Consider the following 27,545-nt stretch of genomic DNA (forward strand, 5'->3'; position numbering starts at 1 on the left):
TAGCTGATGCTATTATTATCATTATTATTTGGAAAACACTGAACAAGAACATCTCTTAGTCCTTTGCTGTGATGACCTGGGTCCTGCATTGTCCACCTTGTGTCCTATGTTTCTTTTTGCTTTCTGGCATTAGACTCCTTGATTTCCTTCTCATGTTTCATATGTACTCAGTCCTTGGACTCCTGCCTCCCCATACTCCTGTGGGCGACTGCTCATACACTGGGATGGGGACTGTGAGATTCCAATGGGGCTTGGGTATCACTCTGCCTTCTCTCAGCCTATGCAGAAGTCGATTTCCCTTTCCTCCTCATCCCACAGTCTCATCAGCTGGAACACAGTCCTCAGCCTTGGAATAGTCAACTTGCTCAGTAAGTGAACTAATTACACTGGCTGTGCTTCTCTTTTGTTCCCCGATCTTGCTGGTTTGCTATTTATAGCATTTCCAAAGATGTTTGCTGGCAGTGTCCCTTTTAATCCAGCCTCAAAGATGTGATAAGGGTGAAAACAATTATGACAAAGCACCAGAGACTGCTGGGTCTTGATCACTTTGGGGGCAAATAGTCTATACATTATTTATTTATTATTATTTTTATTATTATTATTATTATTATTTTTTAAAAGATTTTATTTATTTATTTGACAGAGATAGAGACAGCCAGCGAGAGAGGGAACACAAGCAGGGGGAGTGGGAGAGGAAGAAGCAGGCTCATAGCGGAAGAGCCTGACGTGGGGCTTGATCCCATAATGCTGGGATCATGCCCTGAGTCAAAGGCAGACGCTTAACCGCTGTGCCACCCAGGTGCCCCTATTTTTATTATTTTTAACATGACATTTTCCCAATGAAGAGGCAGTGGATGGTAATTAGGGTCTTTAGGGTTGGAGTGGTTTATGGATGAAAGAGGAAAGAAGGAAGGAAAGGAAGGAAAAGAAAAGAGTGTGTGTTAGAGCAAGAGCGAGAGTGAGAGAGAGAGATGACTGTGGACAACATATCCAAGAAATGTGTCCGACTGATTGTGAGCCAGGAAAGAAGACAGAGAGGAGCCTATCTGACATCACAAATCAGTGCAGACATGACAGGCTGGACCGGATGCCTGGATGGGCAGGTGAGTTGGTGCCCTATGTGGGAGCAGGTATTGTCAGGTGTCAGAAGCCAGTCAGCAGCCAGTTGAAGCATGGGGTAGATGTGGTGCAGTTAGTCAGGAGTTTCTCTCCCTCCTTGACTCAGCATAAGAATAACAGCATTGCCTTACTTTTATCCAGCATATGTTAAGATGCAAAGATCACTGAGGTTAGAGTCCTTTGGACTGGGTTGACATTCTAGATCCAGTGGTTCTCAGATTGTAGGGTGTCTGAAAATCATCTGAGAAGCTTAATAAGATATCCTACTACCAGGCATTCCAATTCAGGAATATCTGGCCTGGGTCCCAGGAAGCAAAGCCTGAGACAGAAGCTTGTATCCTACCACTTACTTGGGAACTAGAATCCTAGAGAAGTACCAGGAGAGCAACGGGAGTAAGGAAGTACCAGGACAAGGGTGTATTATTGAGCTGTCATGTGAAACCAGTTTCTAACAATTCTGTCTTCCAGTAGCCTAGGGACATACTATGTCTCAGGATGGTCAGACCAGGGGGAGGAACAGCAAATTGTCCTACTATTATCCATTCACATGGGTTAAAATCTTGCCCCATTGAGCATGAACTTTCCTGTACTTCCAGATTCAAAATGTCTAGATGACTAGTGGCTCTTGTGAAGTCTTATGCTTCAACCAGGGCAGTAAGTGAGAGATGAAGGCACAGGTCATTGGCATAACCAAAGCATTGTCAGGTTACACTCATGGGAAGTCAGTAGGATCATGGGAGAGCTGCTTGTTACAGGGATGGTTGGGGTGAAACAGGGGCGAGGCAAAGCCATGTCTATCTCTATTGGTGCATACAAGGTATCTGATATAAACCCTAAATGAAATTGATCAGAATGGTCTGGGATCATACTTTGAGAAACCTTGTCCTAGACTGAGTAACTTAGGGCAAACCACTTAATTCCTCTGTATGTCAGTTTGTTTGTAAAATGGAGAAAAGGATATTCAAACCCACTTTCCTAAAGATAAAACTAAATAAATGTCACAGGGAAACTACTTAAATGATAGCTATCCATACAAATCTGTACCATTATTTTGCATTGGAACAATCACAGTATGACCAGGAATAAAAACATCCTTTTCCTCTCTTTCAGTAAGACTCACAGAATGTGCTTGTTGTTGATACACTTGGAATTGTAATTAAGCAAATATGATAAAGTTGAATTTTCTAGAAAGCAAGCAAGCAATTCATTCAATATTTAACAAATTTTAGTGATTAATTTTGTGTTAAAATGCTGGGAGGTGCAAAAGGCAAATAAAATAGTGCTCCATAGACATGTGAAAAAAAAAACAATGAGCAATTTGGGAATTGTACTTCTGTTTACCCTTCTAATTATAAGGCTAATTAAACCCTGATTAGTGGTCCTAGTATATAAATACTTTTGCTGTGCTTGGTTCCCTTGTGGAACATTCAAGACCCATGAAATTCAGGTATACAAGCAAACTTCCATTTACTGAAAGCTAAGCTACCTTCAGTTCTGGTCATATGTGTGCATACAGGGAAAAGCAAAAGTGAATTAACACCTTTCCTAGTCTTTGATGGTAACAGGTAAATATGAGCACCACCTTCAATTTTTAACATGTTAATGATATAATTGAATAATTCCAAGTTGTTAAGATACTCCATGGCTTGATTGTTCATTTATTTTTGGACTGTGATGTTTTCACTGGAGAGAGTGTTTTATCTTTGGGCAACTGAATCTTCTAGTAATCACCCTTTATGCATCAAATCCTAGCTCCATGATTTAGAATCATGTGATCTTAGCATTAGACTGGCCTTTGAGGTTCTCTTGTTTTACTCCTATTCAAAGCAGAAATGTGCTATTTCTTATGAATGTTCACTTTACACTTGAATATTTACAGCGTTGAGAAACTCAGTACCTGAAGATTCAGCCCCTTCCGTTTGAGGAGAATTGTCATTAATAAAGAGTTTCTTGTAAGTTCTACACATTGGTCCAAAGTGCAGCCTTTGGATCAATAAGTCATATGTTGAGTCCATTCTCTAGCAAACTTCTTTTCTGTGAAAGATCATATAATAAATATTTTAGGCTTCAGACCAGTCATAAATGGTCTCTATTGCATATATTTTGTTTTTTGTTTTTTGTTTCACTTTACAAACCTTTAAAATATAAAAACTATTGCTGTCTCACAGGTCATTTAAAAAAACAACAACAAGCTTCTAGCTGGGTTTTGCCTGTGAGTCCTAAAGAAGAGTTAATACCCATTTTCCTCAAACTATTCCAGGAAATAGAAGAGGAAAGAAAGACTCCAAGTTCATTCTATGAGGCCAGAATTACCGTGATGCAAAAACCAGGAAAAAGGAAAAAAAGGAAAGGAAAAAAAAAAAGGAAAGAACAATAGGCTTATAGGTTAATATTTCTGATGAACTTGGATACAAAAATCCTTGACAAAATGCTAGCAAACTGAGTTCAATAACACATTTAAAAAAGTCATTCACCATGATCAAGTGGTATTTATTCCTGGGATGCAAATGTGGTTCAATATTCTCAAACCAATCAATGTAATACATCACATTAACAAGAGAAAGGATAAAAACTATATGATCATCTTTATAATACAGAAAAAGTATTTGACAAAGTACAACATCCAGTCATGATAAAAACACTCAACAAAATAGGTTTAGAGGAAACATACCTGAACATAATAAAGGCCATATATGAAAAACCCACAGCTAACATCATACTCAATGGTAAAAAATTGAAAGCTTTTCCTATAAGATCAGGAGCAAAACCACCTTTATTCAACATAGTACTGTAAGTCCTAGCCACAGTAATTAGACAAGAAAAAGAAATAAAAGGCATCCAAATTGGTAAGGAAAAAGTAAAAGTTTCACTATTTAAAGATGACATGATACTATTTAGAGAAAACCCTAAGGACCCCACCAAAAAAACTACTAGAACTAATAAGTGAATTCAGTAAAGTTGTAGGATAATAAGTTAATATACAGAAATGTGTTGCATTTCTATACACTAATAATGAAAGAGAGATTAAGAAAACAGTCCCATTTACAATTGCAAAAATAATAAATACCTAGCAATAAATTTTACCAAGAACTTGAAAGACCTATACTCTGAAAACTATAAAACATCGATGAAGGAAGTTCAAGATTACAAAAACAAATGGAAAAATATTCCATGATCATGGATTGGAAGAAACCAATATTGTTAAAATGTTCATATTACTCAAAGCAATTTACGGATTTAATGCAATCCTTATCAAAATACCAACAACATTTTTCACAGAACTACAACAAATAATCCTAAAATGTGGATAGAACCACAGAAGACTCCAAACAGCAAAAGCAATCTTGAGAAAGAACAAAGTGGGGGAGGTATCACCATCCCAGATTCCAAGATATACTACAAAGCTGTAGTAATCTAAGGTATGGTACTGGCACAAAAATAGACACATAGCTTAGTAGAACAGAGAGTCCAGAAATAAACCACAGTTTTATGGTCAATCAATTTACAATAAAGGAGGCAAGAATATACAATGGGAAAAGAAACAATTTCTTCAGTGAATCGTGTTGTGAAAATTGGACAGCTACATGCAAAAGAATGGAATTTGACCACTTTTTTACACCAGGAAAAAGGAACCCTTGTGCTCTGTTGATGGGAGTGCAAATTGGCACAGCCAATGTGGAAAACAACATGGACATTCCTCAAAAAATTAAAAATAGAATTACCATATAATCCGGTAATTCCACTACTGGGTATTTACTCAAAGAAAATGAAAACACTAATTCAAAAAGATATATGCACCCCTATGTTTATTGCAGCATTATTTACAGTAGTCAAGCTATGGAAGCCACCCAAGTGTCCATTGATTGATGAATGGATGGGCTCAGCCATTAAAAAAATAATCAAATCTTGCCATTTGCAGCAACATGGATGGAACTAGAGAGTATAATGCTAAGTGAAATAAGTCAGTGAGGAAAGATAAATACCATATGATTGCTCTCATACGTGGAATTTAAGAAACAAAACAAATGAACAAAGAAAAAGAGACAAACAAAAAGCAGACTCTTAAATACAGAGAATGAACTGGTGGTTGCCAGAGGGGAGGAGGGTGGAGGGATGGATGAAATAGATAAAGGGGATTAAGAGTACATTTATCTTGATGAGCACTGAAAGATGTATAGAATTGTTGTCATTATACTGTACATTTGAAACTAATATTATAATTATAAATAATTATACTTGAGTAAAACATTTTTAAAAGAACCAGAGGCCTCTGTCACTTAGATTGCCAGAAGACTTGCTCTCCCTTTGTAGCCACTGTCTCATGTTGCTCTTTGTCTGAAAGGGATCTTGTGTGGCTGTGTATAAATGGAAGGGATTATGTCGCATGACTGTACCCATGCTGGAAGAGAGAACAGGAAACGCAGTTTTTGCTTGTAGAACAGAATGCAAGCTAGAAGGCATTTAAATGGTTGCTGTGTGAGGTAAACCAAAGCCTCTGCCACACGATTCTGGGGTCTGTGACTCTCCATACTTCACAGATGAGCAACCTGAGGTTCACAAAAACTCAATGATTGCCCAGAGTCATAGGTTTTAGATGGAAGCCCAAACCAAACATAAGCCTTCAGATATAAAGAGCTCTGTCCTTTCTATAATACAACAGCTTCCCTCCTCTCTTGGAGGATGGCCTAGTCTAGGTGCTATCAACACTGCCAGCTGGGAAAGCGAGAGGTGCAGCTGGCTTGGTCTGAGCTTCCGGGAGATTGAAGTTCCAGCATGAAGCCACTTTGCAAGAAGTATTGGCAGAGGGAAACCATACAGTAGAAATTCAAATTCTTCAAAAAGGCTGCAGTAGGCCTCAGGAACCAGCATGAAACAAGACCTTCTAGCCAGGCCAGTTGCCCAATTAGAAAAGCATTCCAGGCTCCTGAATTGTCAGTAGGGCTTCAGGCTAGAAGAATTCAATCTGTATGACCACCACATTATATGGCAGCAGGATGCCTGCCCAGTATGTATTTACCGCAGGCCTTAGAGATAATGTCAGGAAAATACTGCTTGGGGTCTCAATTACGTGTTTCCTCAACACAACTGAAAACTACAGATCTCTGCAGGTAATGAGGCTGTAAACCCATGGCACTTCATCCAGCCTTCTCTTCTTCTCATTCCCTCTCATTTTTTAGACCAGTAGGATGGGTTAACTTTGAGATTGATGAGTTGGACCAGAACTGGAATATGATGATTAGGTAGAAATTCTTTTCAAATGAGCAGTGAGGTCTCATCAAACCAAATGGTTTCTCCTACATTATAGCCGGGGGATAGAAAAGATAACTGACATTTTTTTTTTCTCAGAATATGGGATAAGAGGATTTATCCATCTGAGAGAGCAATAAGGAGCCTTTTCCATTCTTAAGTGTAACAGGCTGTTTTGGGTGCAGTCTGTTCTTCTTCATGCTAAACATAACCAATCTCTTTGACTGTTCCCATAGACACAGACTCAGTGATATCATTCTTTTCTATGTGTCCCCACGCCTGAGCTTTTAAGAGCTCAACCAATATAGCCTTCAGAGAGGCAAAATGCATTCTGACTTAGAGTAAGAGGCTTTTCATTTATTCTTTGAGATCTGTTATGCATAATAACAAAGAGCAACTTTGACTTATTTCTAAATGTCAGCTAGCAAAGCATCTGCTAGCCAGAGAAAACATGGCTTTCCCCAGAACATGAGCTCACCTTAGCGCCTGCTGTGAACAACTAGTGATTTCTTAGAATTCATGCTCCAGCCAGTTGGAATAAACATCAAATTGGATTAAAGACAGTGCATTGTTTTTAGCTGATGTTACTGTATTTCAAGAGGTTTATATCAAGTAGCTTTTCCATGTATTTGGATGGTGGACTTAGAGATCAGAGAGCCCTTGTTTTTTTCCATTTTGTTTGTTGTTATTGTCATTCAAAATAAGAGACTTGAATAGGAGACAAAGTGTTCTATTTGAAAGATTTTCAATCCAGAATTCAGGGCCCTGGGTTTTGAGTCCCAACTACTAGGAATGCTTCTCCACATAATACCTAATCAATTCTGAGATTAGTTTATGTAGGAAAAGAAGATGTTACATTTTAAAAAATTGTTTATTTCTAATAAACATGATGTTGGTGAATGTAGTTTATATCTGTACGCAAGGGGGTTTCTTAATACTGAGTTATAGAATACAAAAGACTTTCCGGCTATAATCCCAGGCAGTACTATAGGAGGGCAGGTCTTTCCTACTCCTCTAAGAGCACTGACTCCCTCTGTGAAATTTAGGGGGTAGTTTTACAATAGCAGAGCAAACTGGAAGCTAGCAGGTCTATTGTTGGAGGGGACTGGTCTGATCTAGGGCAGAATGCATATCCGGGGGCATTGTTAAAGCAATAGCAATTTCAGTGGCAAACAATTGGAGAGCCAACTTGCAATACTGGTTGTGGCAAGCCATAGGTCAAAGGATGGGCAAGGCTTTTTTTTTTTTTAAGATTTTATTTATTTATTTGACAGAGAGACACATAGCCAGTGAGAGAGGGAACACAAGCAGGGGGAGTGGGAGAGGAAGAAGCAGGCTCCCAGCGGAGAAGGGAGCCCGACGCAGGGCTCCATCCCAGGACCCTGGGATCATGCCCTGGGCCAAAGGCAGACGCTTAATGACTGAGCCACCCAGGTGCCCCGATGGGCAAGACATTTAACAGAGAGTTCCAGGGAATGAGATAGCCATAATGGACCTTGATAAGCTGCCATACATCCTTGTACTGGAAGGCTAAACATACATGTAGGGCTGCATACACGATCAGCAGACACTAGAGAGGGCTCTAGCTAACTATTCATCCATGGATGAATATGAGACCTAGTGAACTTACAGAGGAGATGCAAGAAGGCCCATCAAAAAGTAAACTGGCCAGATTTGTAAATTGCTTGAATTTTGAACGTGTTCTCCAACCCACGTAAAGTTTCATTGGCAAAGGACAGAAATCTTTTTTTTTTTTTAAATGTGTTTTTTTTTTTTTTTTTTAAGTTTCAGTAAATGTACACGCAGGATTATATTGGTTTCCGGTGTACAATATTATGGCTCAACAATTCTATACATTTCTTCATGCTGATCAAGATAAATGTACTCTTGATCTCTTTTATCTGTTTCACCCCCCACCCCGCCACCTCCCCTCTGGCAGCCACCAGTTCATTCTCTGTATTTAAGAGTCTGTTTTTCCTTTGTCTTTTTTTTCTTTGTTCATTTGTTTTGTTTCTTCAATTCCACGTATGAGTGAAATCATATGGTATTTGTCTTTGTGTTATTTCACTTAGCATTATACTCTCTAGTTCCATCCATGTTGTTGCAAATGGCAAATTTCATTCTTTTTTATGGCTGAGTAATATTCTGTTGTATACATATCACATCTTCTTTATCCATTCATTTATCTTTGGACACTTCAGTTGTTTCCATATATTGACTATTGTAAATAATGCTGTAGTAAACATAAGGGTGCATGTATCTTTTTAGTGTTTTCATTTTCTTTGAGTAAATACCCAGTTGTGGAATTACTGGATCTTATGGTAATTCTGTTTTTAATTTAATTTAATTTTTTTTGAAGATTTTTAAATTTACTCATTTTGAGAGAGACAGCGACCAAAGGAGAGTGGCAGAGGGAAAGGGAGAGGCAGGTTCCCCGCTGAGCAGGGAGCCTGATGCAGGGCTTGATTCCAGGACCCTGAGATCATGACCTGAACCAAAGGCAGACACTTAATTGACTGAGCCACCCAGGCACCCCTATTTTTAATTTTTTTAAAAAAAGATTTTATTTATTTATTTGACAGAGAGAGAGACAGCCAGTGAGAGAGGGAACACAAGCAGGGGGAGTGGGAGAGGAAGAAGCAGGCTCCCAGCAGAGGAGCCTGATGTGGGGCTCTTTCCCAGACTGCCAGGATCATGCCCTGAGCTGAAGGCAGACGCTTAAGGACTGAGCCACCCAGGCGCCCCACCCCTATTTTTAATTTTTAAAGGAATGTCCATGCTGTTTTCCACATTGGCTGCACCAATTTGCATCTGAATAAGGGAAGAAATCTTACTAAATCATGATATTTAAGTACTACTTTTGACCAATAAATGACTGATCACTACGCTATGCCAACTGGGGCAAACTCTAGCAAGCCAGGATTGAAAATGAAAATGGAAATAAAAGAAAAACTGAAAGAAAAAAAAAACACATTAGTAGTTGCACAATTTGGGAGAGACAAATTCGGTAGAATTAGTCCAGTATAATCACTAAACAAATAAACTAAAACAAAAACTCTGGCAACAAAAACAACCTCTGGGGGGAATTGGAATAAAGAATTTTGTTTTTCCTCATCTGAAGTCTTTATTCATATTCAGCAATTCATGTAAAGGACAAATCTGTCTTTATTCTCCATATCTCTAAGAATATAGCATATGCATTGTTTTTGATGTGAACTTTCACAGGAAATTTCTCTTATGCCATTTAGTTTTATAAGAATGTCCTCTTGTGCTAGTATATCAATATTCTGTTTTATTTCTTTTTTTTTAAGATTTATCCATTTTTAGAGAGAGAGAGAGAGAGAGAGCACACAGGCAGGAGGGGCAGAGGGAGAGGGAGAGAGAATCCCAAGCAGACTCCATGGGGCTTGATCTCATGACCCTGAGATCATGACCCGAGCTGAAACCAAGAGTCAGACACTTAACTGACTGCATCACCCAGGTACCCCCTGTTTTATTTCTATTATATTTTTTTTTATAAAGGAAGGAAAACAAAGATTTTGTTTAAAAAGTTAGATGATTTCTCTCATTATTCTGCAGCAAATTTACAATAGAAGAAAAACTATTTTAATTGAAGTATGAAGTAGTTAACAGTAACCAAATAATCAAATAATTAATTTTATAAAGAAATATGAAAAACATTTAAAATATAATTCCTAAAGTATCAATTTTTCAATCAAGAAATTATGAGACATGAAAAGAAGCAGGAAAGTGTGACTTGTAGATACAGGGGGGAAAATAGAAATTATCTCTGAGGGGCCTAGATTTGAAGATAGTAGAAAAAGATTTTAAAACAGCTATTCTAAATGTTAAAGCTAGAAGAAACCATTTTTTAAAAAATTAAAGGAAAATATGTTGACAATGACTCATTAAGTAGAGAATATCAACAAAGAGATAGAAGTTATTTAAAAAGGAAACATGGAAATTCTGGAGTTGAATAATTCATAATTGAAGAGGAAAATTCACTAAAAGTGCTCAAGAGCAGACTCAAGACATCAGGAGAAGGAATTAGTAAACAGTAAGATAGATAAATAGCACTCATCCAATTTGGAACCAGAAGGAAAAATGAAGGAAAAATACAATGCATCAGAGACCTGTGGGCGACTATTAAACATATCAATATATATTTCATGGGGGTCCTAGAAAAAAGATAAGAGAAAGAAAGGGGAAGAAACAACATTTGAAGAACTAATAGCCAAAAGCTTTCCAAATTTAATTTAAAAATTATTCTACACATCCAAGAACCTTAATGAACTACAAGTAAGATAGATGCACACAAAGAAATCCGTATCTAGACACACCATAGTCAAATAGTTGAAAACCAAAAACAAAGGGACAATTTAAGAGCAGCAAGAGTAAAACAACCCATTGAATACCAAGGAACCACAGCAGGGTTAATAACTGACTTCTCATCAAAGACAATAGAGGCTAGAGGCAATATGATGACATATTCAAAATGCTAAAAGTCAAAAACCTATCAACTATGAATTCTATATACAGCAAAATTATTCTTCATAAAAGAAGATGAAATAAAGATATTCTCAGATAAATAAAGGCTGAGAGAATTGCTGCCTACAGACTTGTCTTATAAGAAATAGTAAAGAAAATCCTTTGGGTTGGAAATTAATGACACCAGATGATAACTTGAATTTACACAAAGAAATAGAATACCTATAATTAATTGTGTAGGTAAATACAAAAGACAGTCAATATATATTTTTCTTTTAACTGACTTAAAAGACAATTGCAGAAAACAGTAATTATAAAACTAAAAACAAACAAAGTATTTTGGGGCTGATAACTTAAACAATATAATATTTATGATCATAATAGAACAAAGGAGGGGAAAGGAAATGGAGATACATTGGAACAAATTTGCTATATTTCGGGGTGCCTGGGTGACTCAGTCGTTAAACGTCTGCCTTCAGCTCAGGGCATGATCCCGGCATTATGGGATCAAGCCCCATATCAGGCTCCTCTGCTGGGAGCCTGCTTCTTCCTCTCCTACTCCTCCCTCTTGTGTTCCCTCTCTCCCTGGCTGTCTCTCTCTGTCAAATAAATAAATAAAATCTTTAAAAAAAAATTTGCTATATTTCATTGTAATTCAGTTAGTATTAACCTGAAGTATATTCTGATAGATGCATATTGAAATGTTGGGGAAAAAAAAACACTAAGAAAATAACTTAAAAGATACAATAAAAAAATCAAACAAGGAACTAAAATGGTACACTAGGAAATATCTACTTTATGATTACAGCTTTGTAGTACAGTTTGAAATCCAGAGTTGTGATGGCACCAACTTTGGTTTTCTTTTTCAACATTCCTCTGGCTATTCAGGATCTTTTCTTGTTCCATACAAATTTTAGGATTATTTGTTGCAGCTCTGTGAAAAATGTCAATTGTATTTTGATAAGGATTGCTTTGAATGTGTAGATTGCTCAAGGCAGTATGGTACTAGCACAAAAAAAACCCACATATATCAATGGAACAGAATAGAGAACCCAGAAATGGACCCTTAGCTCTGTGGCCAACTAATCTTCAAAAAGGAGAAAAAAAGATCCAATGGAAAAAAGACAATCTCTTCAACAAATGGTGTTGGGAAAATTGGACAGCCACATGTAGAAGAATGAAACTGGACCATTTTCTTTCACCATATACAAAGATATATTCAAAATGTATGAAAGACCTAAATGTAAGACAGGAATCCATCAAAATCCTTGAGGAGAACACAGGCAGCAACCTCTTCAACCTCTGCCACAGCAACTTCTTGCTAGACAGGTCTCCAAAGGCAGGCGAAACAAGCAAAAATGAACTATTGGGGCTTCATCAAGATAAAAAGCTTTTGCAGAGCAAAGAAAACAATTGACAAAACTAAAAGACAACCTCTAGAATGGGAGAAGATATTTGCAAATGAAATATCAGATAAAGGGCTATAAAGATCTATAAAGAACTTATCAAACTCAACACCCAAAAGACAAATAATCCAGTCAAATGGGCAGAAGACTTGAACAGACATTTCTCCATATGAGACATCCAAATTGCCAACAGACACATGAAAAAATGCTCAACATCACTCATCATCAGGGAAGTATAAATCAAAATAAAAATGAGATTCCACTGTGTCACAACAGTCAGAATGGTTAAAATTAACAAGTCAGGAAACAACAAATGTTGGTAAGAATGTGGAGAAAGGGGAACCCTCTTACACTGTTGGTGGGAATGCAAGCTGGTATAGCCACTCTGGAAAACAGTATGGAAGTTCCTCAAGAAGTTAAAAATAGAGCTACCCTATGACTCAGCAATTGCACTACTAGGGATTTACCTCAAAGATGCAAAGGTGGTGATCTAAAGAGGCACCTGCACCCCAATGTTTGTAGTAGCTATGTCCACAATAGCCAAACTGTGGAAAGAGCCCAGATGTCCTTTAACAGATAAAGAGATGGATAAAGAATGGATAAAGAGGATGTGAGATGTAGATGATAGATAAATAGATAGATAGCTGTAATGGAATATTACTCAGCCATCAAAAAGGATAAACTCTTACAATTTACATCAACATGGATGGAATTGGAGGATATTATACTGAGTGAAATAAGTTAATCAGAGAAAGACAATTATCAGATGGTTTCACTTATATGAGGAACATAAGGAGTATCACAGAGGACTATAGAGGAAGGGAGGGAAAACTGAATGGGAAGAAATCAGGGAGGTAGACAAACCATGACAGACTCTTAACTATAGGAAACAAACTGAGGGTTGCTGGAGGGGAGGTGGATGGGGGGATGGCGTAACTGGGTGAAAGGCATTGAGGAGGGCACGTGATGTGATGAGCACTGGGTGTTATATGCAACTGATGACTTACTAAACTCTACATCTGAAACTAATGCTGTACTCTGTTGGCTAATTGAATTTAAATTAAAAAAAGAGAAGAAAAAGAAAATATCTGCTTTACACAAAAGGAAATAAAGGAGGCACAAAAGACATGAGACATAGAAAACAAATTTCAAAATGCGGATATAAACCCAACCATATCAATAATTACATTGAATGTAAAGTACTCCTATTAAATGCAAATAGCACTTTTATAAAAAATTGATGATCAAACTGGATTACAAAAGAAGACCCAACTGTATACTGTCTATGAGACACACCCTTTAGATTCTAAAAGTCAAATCGGTCTAAAGTAAAAGGATAGAAAAAGATATGCCATGCAAATAATCAAAAGATAGCTGGGGTCACTAAACTAATATCAAACAAAATAGGTTTTAAGAAAAAAAAGTATTACTAGAGGCAAAGAGGGACAGTTCATCAGGAAAATATAACAATTATAAATATATATGCCCTCAACAACAGAGTCCCCAAATACATGAAACAAAACTGGAAATAACTAAAAGGAGAAATAAGCAATTCAATAACAATAGTTGAAGACTTTAATATTCCCACTCTCAATAATTGGTAGATGAACTAGGCAGAAAATCAGCAAGTATATAGATGACTTGAACAGTTTTATCAACCAATTTGACTTAATTGGCATCTATATATAACACTCCATCCAACAATGGCAGAAAAAATATTCTTTTTGAGCACACATAGAACATTCTCCAGGATGAACATAGCTAGGCCATGAAACAAGTCTTAATAAACTTAAACAAAATCATGCAAAGTACATTCTCCAACAACAGTAGTATCAAATTAAAAATCAACAACTGAAAAGAATGTGGAAAATCAACAGATCTTTGGAAATTAGGCAATACAATCCTAAATTAACCGTGAGTCAAAAAATAAATTCCAGAGGAAACTGGAAAATATTTTGCATTGAATGAAAATGAAAATGAAGAATACCAAAATTTATATGGTACAAATTGCTCTTACTTTCTCAGTCTTCCAACTATCCTCCCCCTGCAGCCTCTCAGAAATATATTTGATACCAGTACCCACTCCCTCCTTATTTAGGTTTTTGTTTGAAATCCCCTAATTTTAAAAAAATTGCAAACAATTTAAAAAAGTAACTAAAAAAATATATCTACCAGTTGGACATGACCCCAGATCTAACCCCTATTCTAAAGTAAGCTTCCTGCATTCATTATAGGTGTTCAAGGAGAAGCTAAAAGGAGTCCATGAGGATGTAGTAGAGGGGATTACTGCATTTAGTTGAGTGCGGGCTCAATTATTATTAAGGTTCTTTTTTTTTTTTTCTTTTCTGTGATATTAGAGGACCGTGAGTAGCATCCAGGCCCAAGGCTGAAGTCATACCCTAGCAGTCCCTAAAAGGCAGTGTCACCAATAGCTTTTCACAATGTCAGTTTTAATGTGTGCATGAGAATCATACTAGTTTTCCCTTTACTAGCATGCTATATTTAATGACTCAAGATGAAAAATAAAAAAGGTTATTATAAAATACAAAACTCAGAAGGGCTTTGAAAAATCAGAGCTGATTGGAAAAGCCTTTGCATTAAGTGCTTGTTCTGAATGAATGTGCTCACCTGTACTTCAGATTAGGGAGATGATTTTGAGGAAATCTTATCAGCTAGTTGGCATATTTTTGCTGACACACATTCACTGCTGATTTCCATATCTTCCAAGCCAACTTTAAAAAATGGAGAAAAAACTTAAGTGGAATTAATTAAAGTTATCTCCGCCCACTGTTGCTCTGAGATGTGTTGTAAAGCTTTAAAATTGGATATGATGTTTGGACTTTAGAAAAGCAGTTCTCATCTTTGGTCGCTTATAATTTTTTTAATTTGAACTCTGTTGAGTCAACGGTTGAGTGACTTCTGAGTGGAAGGTGGGGCTTTTAAGAACACACCCAGTTTGAAACTGAGGATCCTTAGTACACAGTAACCTCTGATGAATGATAGCTCCTCTTCAGGAGGAACGAGTGTGATTTTACTCACTACATCTTCATCAGCAATACGAGTAATATTGCTCTTGTGATTCTTAATACATCTCTTCAGAGAGTCCCATCTTCACTTCATAAAACAAATAACAGAAATGAAGCCCTCAGCTGGTGCTATGCCATCACTTGTGGATACCAACAGTGGACACACATAAATGCTCATGTCCATTCATAAGCATTGAATGTGCTATTGTTCTCTAATAAGCAACATACTCTCTTATGTCAGTTTTGGTATTGTGTGACCTCCTCTCTTTATCTCAAACCTTCCAGACATGCACAATTTCAGCACTGCAGGAAGGATGGTCTCTCCTATAGACCAGTGAGGGACCCAGTCTTAGAGTCAGCACGATTCAACACAAGTAGTTTACAATCTTGAACTCTGCTAGTTGACCTGAAGATCTGGTGCAGAAAAAAAAAAAAAAACTCAGATTACTACTAATAAGAGACTTGGTGTGTTTTGCTGGAGGGTGATTTCTCTGTTGAAGGAGCATACGAGTATATCCAGCAGAAGATGCTGTGTCCAAAGTAGGTTATCAAAACCTGGGTGTAGGGTCAAGAGAAGTAGGAGGGATGAGAAGAGGTATTATATGTCAAAGAGGGAAGGACAAGAAGTAAGCCAATAAAGACAAAGACGGAGACTTTGATAGTGGGGTTGGGACCATGCTGGCTGAAGCAGAGATTTTTATTTTAAAAAATTCTAGCATGTGTTTGCTTTGGCAAAGCAAATTTATTCTGTGAACATTTATTAAGTCCCTGTTAGATGCCTGGAATTGCATTAAATATTCATATACGGTGGTGAACAGGAAAGACAATATCCCCGTTTTCACAGGTGTAGAGAGACATTAAGTAAGGGATGACACAATGGACAATTGCAAAATATGGTAAATGCTATAAAGGAAATAATAAAAGTTCTATGAGAGTGAAAAATAGTGTGGGTAGGTAGGCTGTGGTTTTGGTTGAGTGATCAAGGAAAGTCTCTTCAGGAAAATGTTTATAAACTGAGACCTGGAGGACTAGAAGCAATCAGCTATGAAAGAAGGGATGTGGTGGAGAGCTCCAAGAAAAGGGAACAGCATGGGTCTGAGACTTAAAAGAAAAAAGTAGAGAGAATACCAAGTACCACTTAAGAGGGCTAACCCTGGGTCAGAGTGCAAGCACAATTGTTTAATGAGGATAACCTTTGGCCCACGAATTCCACCTCAAGGAATTTTTCCTTGGCAGATAATCAGACAAATGTTCACCCCAGCATTGCTTATGACAATAAAATATTGGAAATATAATACATGTCTAGAATGCAGGGGACTCAGATTTTCTCTTGCTATTTAGATTTTTCTTTGTCTCTGCCATTCAGCAGTTTGACTATGATATGTGTACGTGTGGATTTCTTTGTATTTATCTTCCTTGAGATTCATTAAGCTTCTTGAAGCTTGTAGATTAAGTTTGTAGATTTTCATCAATTGGGGAAAATTTTGGCCAGTATTTCTTCAAATATTTTTTTTCCTGCCCTTTCTCTCTTTCCTGTGTTACGTACACAATTCACCTATTTCAGTCCCTTCCAAGCCAACTTTGCAAAATTGAGGAGAAATTAAATTTAAGTAGTTGTTCCTACTCACTGTTGCTTAGGGATGTGTTACAAAGTTTTGAAATTTGTTAATTCTTGGATCATTTATAATTTCTGCTGTGAAGTCTTGTTCTGCTCAATCCAACATCTAAGACCCTCAAAGACAGTTTCTACTGACTGCTTTTTTTTCTCCTAAGTCTGGGTTGTACTTTCCTGTTGCTTTGTTCATCTCATGATGATGTTGTTGTTGAACTATGGACCTTTTAGAGAATATATTTTATCAACTCTAAATTCTGAATATTTGTTATTTTTTGCCTTTTTATTTATTTTTTTATTTAGTAACTTGCATGGGCTAAATCTGCTTTCCCTCTCCTGCTTTGTACCGCCACTGATGTCTATGCTCAGTTTATTGTTTAATTTTTGTTTTCATTCTTGTTTTTACTTTTAAGGCTAAGACTTTCTCTGTGTTTGCATAGTTTAGTGGTTATCCAGTGACTGGACAGAAATGTTCAAACAGTTCAAGCCAGGAAGGCTTCCTAGGAACTGTGTGTTAGGAGGAGAACACATTCAAAGTTCAGGTTTTTTTCAAAGTTGCCCTGGCTTTGACTTTCTGCTTTGCCCTTTCCTGTGACCTATGTGTGTGTGCTTATACTCAAGATTAGCCAAGAGTATATGAACAGTTGGGCCATGTGAGCAGTGCCAGGCAGGAATATGCTTTTCTCAACCATGACTGCAATGTTGGATTATTAGAACCATTGACTGCCCCTGCTGGTTGCCTCATGGGTCATTGCTTCCATTGAAAACACTCATGCGAATGGGTATCTCCAACCCCTTCAAATCCAGGGAGCCCTGTTCTGCCTAAGAGAGAAGCCACTGATCTTTGAGGCTTGCCCTGCCCTCCTAAAACTTCCATGACAACTGACCCTGAGGTGTGGTAGCAACGGAACAGTTCCAGGAAAGAATGCAACAGATTCCCATTGTTGTGACCCAAAGTTCAGCAGATTTTCAAGCATAAATGTTTCTCAGATTGTTACATGCTGTTAGTCAGTTTCCAGAATCCTTTAAATGTTGGTTTTGTTAATTCTATCTGGCTGTATCAATGCTTTGGAGGAAAAGGATTTGCTCATTTCCTCACTTGGGCCATAATAAGAATTCATAATTGACTATGGAACATATAGACAATGGAAAACCCCCTAGCCACTAAAAAAGATGACCTAGCTGTATATTCATTGACTTTGAAATATTTCCATAATAGTATAAATGAAAAAAGCAGGTTTCCAAAATAAAAATAAGAGTTGCAACACATGTGAGTATGTGAATATGTGTCCATGTATGTGCTATGCAGTCATGAATGCCTGGAAAGGCTTGAACCAAGGATTTTAATAGTGGTGGGATTTCAGGCAACTTTTATTATTTTTGTATTTTTCTGTATTGCTTGAATTTTCTGCATATGCATTTGTTATTTTACCTTTTTTAAAAAAAATTATGTCGTACTCATTTGAAAGAAAGAAAAAGTGAGAAGGGAAGTGGGGAGGAAAAGAAGAAAGAAAACAACATCATTGTGGGACTGACAGGCTGTTTAAGAATCGGCCTTCTGAATTCACACACCTGGGTTCAGAGATTTGACAAGAATGTCATCAGTCTTGTATAAGTCTGTTCTTTGCCACAATAAGACTATCCTCTTTTCTCATTACTTTAAGGGCATGATCTGCCTGTCAAGGCTACATCTGCACTTTGAAAGATCATCCTTTCTACCACCCTCTCTCTTATGCCCTGCATCATGTCTGTCACTAAGTGTCATTACCTCTTCCCCTTAAATAGCCTGTCTCAGCCCCTGTGATACCTCCTACCTCTTTTTAAAATTCAAATATAATTAACATACAGCGTTATATTGGTTTCGGGTGATAGAGAATTTTAAAAGCAGCAAGAGGAAAGAAAATCGTTACATACGAGGGAAACTCCATAAAGCTATCAGCTGAGTTTTCCGTAAAAACTTTGCAGGCCAAAAGGGAGTGGCACGATATATTCAAAGTGCTTTAAAAGGATAAAACGTATGACCAAGAATACTCTAACCAGCAAGGGTAGCGTTCAGGATAGAAAGAAAGATAAAGTGATCCCTCCTATCTTTGGCTCTTCAACCTTTCTTCCCCACACCATTTTAAGGCCTTCTAACTGGTCATCATGCTTTTGATTGTGTACCCCTTGAATCTCATTCTACATTTTGCAACCAGCCCAATCTTTCTAAATGTAGGTCTGATTATGTCATTTCCCAGATTAAAAGAATTAAATGGATCCCCATGTCCAAATAAATGAAACCTTGAGCAAGTTACTTAACCTCCTCAATTTTCTCTTCTGTGAAATAGAGATGATGATAATATTTACTCAGAAGATGATATGACTTTATATGATTTTGTGTATATATATATATATATATATATATATATATACATACACATATATAATCACTGAAAACAGTGTCTGGCACTCAGTAAGTATTTAATAAATGTTAGTTTTTATTACTGCCTCTCTTCCAATTCCCCATTAGTTCCTCTGTACTCTGACTACTTTCTAAGTTTACTAAGGTACTTTCTGAACTTCTGTGATTCTGAATAAAACTGTCTCTGTTGTTTAAAATGCAAAGTCTAGGTCCTTGTCTTCTCTGCCTTAAAGCATTGCTAAGTCCCAGAAATAAGTCCCCTTTATCCCTGTTCCCAAGCTTCTCTCATACATGTTCATGACTCTATGTTGTGAATGTCTATTTACAAGCCTTTCCCCTCTATTGGACTTGAACTCCTTAAGGCAGGGGCCTGGGCCTCTTTATCACTGTGCTAATTAAGTACTTGGCACATGGTTGGCATTCAGTAAATGTTTCTTAAGTAGGTGAATAAAGAAGACTCCATTCTTTGAGACTCATTGAGCACTTAGATACTGATTTTGATGGTAAAACTTGTTTCTAGCTTGCATCCCATCTTCCTGCCCAGATTCTAACTCTTTTGTACTTTGCAATGGACGACCTTCATGAATTCTTTGCATTGCTTGGCTTAGGACTATAGATGTGCCCTACATTGGTCTAGCACTGTTGATACCCTACAATTACAGCACTTCCTGTGATGTACTATTATAGTTGTGCATGGGACTGGTCCATCTATTCAATTATGTCTTTTTTCAAAGGCAGAAGCTGTCTTGTTCATTTGTCTCTTAGTCTCTCTGCATCTATCAGTGACATAACAGAAAAAGCACGGGCTAATATTAGTAGAAGTCTAGGGGCCTGGGTACTCCAAGCATATACCCTTTTTGTAAAGAGACATTCTCCCTTTGGTCTGGTAACTGTGACTAAATTATTTGAAGCCTATAGGACCGATGCTATAACAAAGTGATATAACTTTTTCATAGCCCCGCGATTTGGACTTAGGTGCAAATGGTATGCTTGGGTGATAAAATGTGATTGACTTTCAGTGATGTAGTTAGAGAGGACAGGAGGAAAACTTATCTGTGAGACCCAACACATTTATATCTGGCTGCTCCCCATAGGAATTGCAACTCCCCCCGTTTGCCCTATGCACGTTTGCTGTTTGAGTATCAACTGTTTGGAGAGGTTTTCTCTGAATGCACTATATACCTAACCCTCACCATCACTTTCCATCCTTAACCTGCTCCATTTTTATTTATTCCACTTAATTGTACCACCCCCTCTCTGTTGCATTATTTCTTATTATCTATCTCTTCCATTAGAACATCAGTCTAATAAGGGCAGGATCTGCCTCTGTTTTGGTCAGTGCTGTGTATCCTGACCTCCTTTGATAGTGCTAGGTACAAGGTAGAAGGCCTCAGAATGTTGTTTTATCCAGAGCAGCCTGAAGTCACAGGGAACCATCCTTCTCTGCTCTTAAACCTGCCGGTAGAACCAAGTCCTTTCCCTTCCAGAGCTTCTCAGAGACCACAGATGACTCCTACCACTACTCCTGCCCCCATGACCCTACCTGCTGCTGCCCCTGCGTGGGGCAGCGGGAACTGTGACAGTGACTCTGCCTCAGACCTCAGACTTCTGTTTCTATGGCCACTGGATGTCATGGAGGCTGCAGGTGGCAATTAAGCTTAGTTTTGTTCATTCATAATTGGAAGGTCTATTTCTCTGTGGAAGAACTCCTTCAGATAAAAAAAAGATCTGCTTTTATATCTCCTTTCAGGACTTAGGAATGAAAATCTCTAAATAGTTCGAAAGAAACTCTTGAAACAGATGGAAATATCTTAGTGGGTGACGACTTGCCTTCTATTCTTGACTCTGCCTCTACCAGCTGTATTCATGGACAAATGACCTGACACACCACTACCCCTGCCACCCCCCCACGCCAAGCCTTCACCACCCGCAGCTGAGCAATAGAGATGGGAGAGCCTTTCCTGCGTAGCTCACAGGAAGAATTAGCCTGAGTCCTGCTTGGAAGAATCAGGGTTCTAATAATCACCCTCCAGATACAACGCATTGCAGAATGTATCAGCCAACACATGCCCTAAATTCAAACCAGTTTTCTTCACTCCCTGCAGCTGCTGTCACATATGGTGATGACCCATAGGCTCTGGCATGTTGCTGCTACTGATGATGACGATAATGATGATGATCTCTTTTGACTCATTTTCCAGGTGAGATTAACACTATCAAATACTTCCTCTGGGCCAGACATTGTGTTAGGCACTCAGCAGGCCTATTCACATTTTCTTAAAAAGAAAAATTTCAAGTGTGTCATAAAATAGGGGTGTCTGCTTATAGCCCAGACAGTTTCTGTGGATGCATACACACATATAACAAGTATATCAACATAGACTACGTTCCCGGCATCCCAACAGTCTTACTCACCACCCTTCCCAGTCAGCACCCCCAGAGGTCTCCGATATACTGATCACCAGGTAGTTTTGCCTCTTCTCGAACCTCATGGAAAGGGCACACTACCGTGTCTTCTTTGGCTCTGACTTCTTTTGGTCAACGTGATGCCTGTGGGATTCCCTCCGTGTGCATGTATCACGATTCATTTGTATCTGTTGACCTGAATGAGTCCTTAGGGTGAGCTGGACACTGTCTGAAGTGTTTTACATGTATTATCTCACTAAATTCCTCACACTACCCTAAGGTAGGGACTATTCTCTTCCTTTCGCAGATACGGCTCTGGGAAGTTAACTAACTTGCCTCAAGTCGTAGAGCTATGAATGGTGGAGAATCAGTTCTGGTGGCAGAGCTGGTGCTGCCTAGCAAGGGGCCAGAGCTTGACATGCTTTCAGAATTAGACTCAATCACATTTGTTCCCAGTTTAAACTGAAGGTCATATGATTATTTTGTGGGTATTCACAAAGGGGTTTCTATGGGAACTCTCATTCCATCTGAATATTCCATCAGAATATTTTCGCTCCCTGGTTAATTGTCAGGGTTTCTCACTCCTGCATTTGCAGATTTGACTTGCTTTGCCCTGCCTTGGCTGCACTGCTTCTGGACCCGGACTGGCTTCTTGGGGCCTCTACAGGAGGCTTTCTCGGGCGTTGTCGCCTGAAAGATTAAGCGGCTTAAGGATGTCTTCTTCCTCCTTTCAGGGTGTGATCTTTGCTGAAGGAATCAGAAGTACTGCTGTCTGATTCTGTGGCTACTTTCCCAGTCTCAGCTTGTGGGGGTTTCTAAGGAAACACAGCTAAAGGAGATTTTTCTCTCCACCCTGGAATAGCCTGCCTTGCTGTCCTCCCACCCTTGAATCTCACCTTATCCCCCTGGTGATGGATGGTCTTCATCTAGGGTGAGCTTGGGGGTGGGGCAGCCTTTGACAGAGCACAGGGGACTGAGAGATATGGGCGGAAACACCGCTTTGGAGAGCCCAGGCCCGGCCCCTGAAGCTCACAGGGGTTGCCTATAAACTCATGCGACTTTTCTCTTTTATAAATTCATCCTCTGAATTCATATCTCTGTATAGCTTTCCTTCTAAACACAGTATTCACGCCTTTTCCCCCAGGCTCTGAACTAATCCATTACGTTTGGCTAAGACATAGACAATGGGTAAATGCCCCCTTGCAGGCTAGAGAATTAAATAGATAATCTGAGCTCTGTTTGGGTCTGTGGCTCAGTGCATGGGGTAATTGGTAAGAGGCTTTAGCTTTACTTCCTCCATGCAAATGAAGAGAATAAGTAAAAGCAAAAAGAGATGGAGGTGGAACCTTTTTGAATACTGGCATGCCAGTCGCTAGGACAGGCAGAATATGGCTTTTCGTTTAACCCCTTGTGGGTCGTTGTCCCTTAGCAACTTCTCTTAATCAGTGGAGAGAAATCAGCATTTGCACTGATGGTGCAATTGACTCCTTTTCCAGTGTAAGCTCTATAAACTGCACTATAAACTGTGCCTTGTTCATCACTGTATCCCCAGTGCCTACAAGTGTTAGCGCAGAGTGGACACTTAATAAATATTTCTCAAATGTTTGCATTAATTAACAGTGTCAAAGTGATTCATGTAGGGAGCTATTGCAATGCAGTAGAAAGATCAGGGGTAAAAAGATGACGCAAAACCATTAACCCTGCTGGTTTGGTTTCGGATTCCAGCAACTCAGAGTTCATACGTGTGGTCCAGATGACTGCGTTCTGGGTTGTTGCCTACTACCTCCTTCCTCAAGCCATTCTCTGTCCCGGGACACCTGGATTTCAAGTTGCCTCCTCTCTTACAAAGCACTCAAACAAGGGGAGTGCTAGCCCCTGTGCCCATGGCTTCTTGGGGCCGGTCACCCAAATACCGTGGCTGGAGCCAAATAAACCCACAGAGGAGGAAGCCACAGATCTTCACAAAGACTGTCCCTGCTGTCAATTGCCATTTCCTCGTGCTGGCCTCAGCATGGCCTCGGAGAGCACAATATACACAAAATTATAATGTTATCACACAGGCTGGCGCCCACGGCGAGCACAACCACTTAGCAAGGCGCACACCAGGGCAGGAAGGCACAAAGGCCATTCGGAGGCTGAAGTCACATGTATTTATATTTTTAGCAGAGGGGGGCTGAAATACAATTTCAATGAAGATTGCATTATGGATTATTGCTTGAGAAAGCTTTGGCAAAGGACTAAGGAGAGTCTTTCTTTTCCAAAGGGGGCTTTTTCCTCCACAGGGGTTGAGGGAAATGGGAAGAGAGAGAAGACTGCTGCTTCTATTTTCCGAAGCTGACTTGGGATGCTGTAGTGATAATGTGTGACAGTTTCTTAAGCAAATCTCCATGTGACGTGTGTGTTTGTGTGTGTGTATGTGTGTGTGTGTATGTGTATTTTATTTGAACAACTCAGACCCCGTTTGGTAGACAGAACAGATGCTGTTACTACCATTTTACACAGTGGAGACCGAAACTCAAGAAGAAATGGTGTGCTCACATAATTAGCTAGACCATTATAAAGTCCAAATTTCTTTGCATAATTTACAGATTCCTTGTTGCTTCAGCTCTTAGCTGTCACTCCAGTGTCCTCCCCCTACATTGCTTTCTTCTCAGCCTGAACTCCTTCCATGGTCAGCTTGCAGACCCTTCATGTGTCATGTTGTTTCTTACCTGTGCACTTCGCACATGCTGTTCCTTCCTGTCCAGCCTGCCCTCTCCATCCTCTGTTTCCTCCCCCTCCTTCAGACGTCATCAGGGAAAGGCTTCCCTGACCTCTCAGGACTGGGTTCCCTGCCCTGTCTGTATGAGACCATGCACCCTAAGCCCATCCATAACCTCTTCTGTGTTTCTCGCTAGATTATGGTTCTTTGCTGGAAAACTAACATGCTGAATTACTCCATTGATTCTGCAAGTGAGTGGGGACAGAAAGTATGGGAGGAGGAGGTAAAAGAACCTGGCTGCACTCGAAACCTGCCCAGATTGGGAAGGGCTAAGTGACACAGTAAATCAGCTGCCTCAAAGCAACTCAAGCACAAACTGCTTTTCTGGCTCCTATGTGGGTGCTAATTTCACTCCTCCACTTAAGGTACCACTGGGGATAAATCACTTCACCTCGCTTGAGCTTCAGTTTTCCCATCCCAAAATAGGCAAGCAGGTGGCAGATGAAGTAAATTAAGAGTGGTAAAGTATACTGTAAGGTAGAACTAACACTAAATAAATCTTTATTGATATTATGCAAAAATCTCCAGGATGCTATTGATGAACGAAAGTCACATGATCTCATTTGTGTAAAACAATACTTATGAGACAAAAAGGACCCTTAACACCTTTGACACTCTCTGAGAACTGAATTTCAGGAAGTACTCTGTTCCTCATAAGACAGCAGACAAAAGGAAAGCAAAATACCAAGTTCATGGATAGAAGAAATTTCACTGTGAGGAGGCATTGTGCTCATTCTTATACCTCTTGGAAATCTTTCACCTCGAAGTCATTCACTGAATAAGTGTTTGCTGCATCCCACTCTCTGCTGAGCACCTCCAATGGGCTAGGCATTGCTGTAGTACGGCTCCTATATCTGCCATCGTGGCTTTGCTCGCTCTGAGAACCTGGCCAGCAACGCTTGTGCCTGTTATTAACTCATTGGCATTCGGCAACAAACCCATCCCTCTGTACTTGGCTTTGTGATGCTGGGACAGGGACAAATCCATTGTTCTGCTCGGCCTGCAGCTCCTTCTTAGGCTCTGCCAATAGGGGGTGCAAGGGGGAGCTGCCAGGGCTGGATGGGGGAGGATGAGACTTGCTCCTTCTTGCTTGCTTCCTGTCCCTCTCAGTGTTAACCTAGCATGGTTTGTCAACTCTGGCACCACTGACATTTTGGACTTGGTCAATCTTTGTGAAGGGCATGCTGTCTTATGCATTGCAGAATGTTTAGCTCCATCTCTATCTTCCACCCACTAAATTCCAGTAGCAATCCCCCTGTTGTGACTATGAAGACTATCTCCAGACATTGACCAACGACCCCTAGAAGGCAAAACCGCCCTTGCTTTAGAAGCGCTGACCTAGCGCTTAGGAACAGACACTTGCTCACCTCGACAGCTGGAATTCCTTCTTCCCAAGTTAGGAGATTCTAGCACCAGCTGGCCTGTGCCTGTCCTCAGAAGTCTAGGCCAGCTCACCAGGTCCCTCTCCTGTGCTCAGAGACCCCAGCCTCAGCTGAGTAGTGCCCCTCCTTGGAGATCTGAGTTTTCTACCACCAACCACCCATGGGCTTTCTCCTCTAAGTTTCTAAGTGTTTCCCTTTGTTTCTTCAGTGTGGGGGGTGGTAGCTGCTTCTTGCAACTGCTGCCTTCATGATGCCTTGGAGTTCCTTTTGATCTTAGTCAGTTAATCATTTTGTAACTAAACATCTTTTTAAATTTAAAGTCTCTATGTTAAAATAACTGAGACAGTCATTTTCTCTTGACTGGACTGACTGATAGAATATTCTTTCTCCCTCTCTTTCCCCCTTCCCTCTCCTTCTTTTTTTCTTTTCTGTCCAGTAAACTCTTACTTCCTTTTAGAGCTTTGACAAATACCACCCTGTTCTGGAGCTTTCCTGGTGTCTGCTAGGCAGAGCCAGCCACTATCCTCTTGTTCCCCAGCCCTTGGAGCAGTGCTTCTTCTCACCTGTGGTAGAGCCCTGTACATACATCTCTGTCTTTCCTACCTAAATGTAATCTCCTGAGGCTTAGAACCATGTAACATTCTATTTCTGCATTCCTAGTACAGTGCTGTACACGTAGTCAGGCTTGATAAATGTCTGTTGAATGAATGAATGAATAAAGGAAGAACTGCATAACATACGACTTCTGTCTGTTTCAAGCCCAATCTGGTGCTGTTTTCCCCCCTCCTCACTTTCTGCCTAGATTACAGTCTCAGAAGGTGGGTCCTTCTGTATTACCCCCAATGGCTAGCCCATTGTTTTGCAATGACACCATGACAGCCCCCTCACTATGTTGAATTTCTCTTAGCTCTATCTGTTGTTCTCAGGTGATATTAAGCTCTTTGAAAATAGGGCTTGTTGCACGTTAAGGAGTTTCTTATTAAATATTTGTTGAATGAATTACTGGAAACAACTAGAGGAGGTTTCAAGGAAAAACCCTTTCAGGATAGGGAGAATTTTTAGAAATGGAGCCTTCATCCTTAGTAGTGGTGATGGAATGGGGATGGTATGGGGAAATGCAGAGAAGTTGTTGAAGAGATCATTAACGAGTCTAGTCTGGTAGAATGCAAAGCACATGGAGAGGAGGTTTGGGAGATTGACTTGCAAATGTAAATAGGATACAGAGTTTGGAGACCCTGAGAGCCAGGTTAGGCAATGTGTGCAGGCTTTGTTGGCAGAAGTTCAGTGGTCCTAGTACAGGAGAGTGGCATCATCAGACTCCACTTTTGGGAAAACACTCAGGGTGCTAGAGGAGAGACTGGTGGGAGAGGCCATTCAGGAAAAGCTGTATGCTGTAAAACCCAACAGGGAGGGTTAACACAGAGAGCAAGCCTCCCACAAGCCTGTCAGTTCTATTCTGTAGGAAGTGGATTCTTTTTGTGGAGGAAGATGAATATTGCACACTAGAGACAATGGAGACCAAAAAGAGGTGAGAAAGGGAAAGAATAGGAATGTAACAATTATTCCAGGTTGAATGATTCAGCTTCAGCCCCCCCCCTTTTCTTTTTGGTCTAATTATCACAGAGTTTTTCAGAATTTGATGTGTTTTGTAAGATATGAAAGATAACAAAACAGGGTCTCTCTTGGCTTTTAAGCAG

At 39.5% G+C, this 27,545-nt stretch overlaps 1 protein-coding gene across 2 annotated transcripts in view; it reads left to right on the top strand.

Annotated features, from left to right (window-relative positions):
• DAB1 (DAB adaptor protein 1) overlaps positions 1-27,545 on the top strand; it is a 1,098,018-nt gene that overhangs the window by 52,963 nt on the left and 1,017,510 nt on the right. The window contains exon 2 of one of the 2 annotated variants that reach the window (XM_057310634.1): positions 21,405-21,500. The exons of the other annotated variant lie outside the window; for it this stretch is intronic. The gene's annotated coding sequence lies outside the window, so the exon portion shown is untranslated. The remainder of the gene's footprint in view (positions 1-21,404; positions 21,501-27,545) is intronic. 2 annotated transcript variants of the gene reach the window in all.

This window comes from Ursus arctos, unplaced genomic scaffold, assembly GCF_023065955.2.
Source record: "Ursus arctos isolate Adak ecotype North America unplaced genomic scaffold, UrsArc2.0 scaffold_12, whole genome shotgun sequence".
NCBI classification, from domain to species: domain Eukaryota; kingdom Metazoa; phylum Chordata; class Mammalia; order Carnivora; family Ursidae; genus Ursus; species Ursus arctos.